Source organism: Echinops telfairi, unplaced genomic scaffold (genome assembly GCF_000313985.2).
Source record: "Echinops telfairi isolate 266 unplaced genomic scaffold, ASM31398v2 ScPeMD7_26;HRSCAF=91, whole genome shotgun sequence".
Taxonomy (NCBI): Eukaryota; Metazoa; Chordata; class Mammalia; order Afrosoricida; family Tenrecidae; genus Echinops; species Echinops telfairi.
The window spans coordinates 4,015,345-4,016,653 of NW_022103923.1; positions in this window are offsets into that span (position 1 = coordinate 4,015,345).

The window sequence follows — 1,309 nt, forward strand, 5'->3', positions numbered from 1 at the left end:
TCAAGGCTTGGTGGGCCAGGATGTGCTCCACTCTCTCTTCCTCCCCCTTCATTTGCTCCCATGTGCTCTGATCAGACATGTCCCTCTCCCTGAGCTGCAGATTCAGTGCTGTCCTCTGAAATAAATTCTTCTGGGGGGAGGGACAGCTGTCCATGTAGTTGGGATTGGGGCCAGCCCCTTAGACCTCTCCACTGGTTCCCAACCAGGAAGCTCTTATAGTCTCCATGTTCAGAACCTTTATTGGTCTCAAGCATTACTATGTAATGATATAATATGTGTGACAGGTTAAATTATGTCTCTTATGGTAGTCTTTCTGGTCTGGCCAGTTCTCATTCATTAACCAAAAATCCTTGGATATACTTCAGATAACAAAGTCCCTTAATTACTCAGGAAATTCCAAGGGCTTAGAGTTATTTCTCAGGGAAACAAGGACAAGACTGCATTCTTTTAAGTACTATCAAAGTCTTTACACCACATGGGTCCGCCACTAGTTAGCTATGGAGTTGTTATCCTTTTAGAATCTCACTTTCCTTATCTGTAAAATGGGGCTAATCATAGCTTCTTTTCCAAATGTTGACAAGATTAAAAGGAGATAATATTTGTAGGGTACCTAATAGTATCTGTACATAGAGGCTCAGTACTTGGTAGCAATGGCTGAGGCAATGATGATGATTATGCTAACGATGGATGAATGTGAGAAGACAAGGCACCTCTGAATCAGTTTAGATGATGTCTCTTGATCAGCCCCTTTCTCCAAAGCCATGGGTAGGAGAGCCCATGATCTTGTCTGACCTGCCATCCTTATCATGAGCATGCAACTAGCGATGACAGAGTGGGGAGGTAGCCAGTCTGAAGATCGTCTCAGTGAGCCACTCCTCCTGGCATTCCCTGCCTCTACACTGTCCAGTTCCCTTCTACAGTGCATCAGAGTTATCCCTGTGTGATCAATTGATTCCTGCTTTTGACCCGTTATAAAAGACATTGGAATTTTTACTTTGCCCTCGTGTGGATTGCTTGTCACCATCTTGTAAGGACACCCAAACATCCCCATGGAAAGACCCTCATGGAGAAAACTGAGGCCCCCAACCCATGGCCAGTACCAACCCCATATTGTCAAGGCTGCCAGCTGAAGTCCTGAGCATCGTGGAACAGAGACAAGCTGTTCTCACTGTGTCTTGTCTGAATTTCTGACCCATAAAAATCTTGTGACGTAATCGATTCCTATTGTTGTTTTAAACTACTGCCTTGGGTATCTAGTGCTGCTGTAACAGAAAAACCACAAGTGGACGACAGAAATGTACTCTCTCAC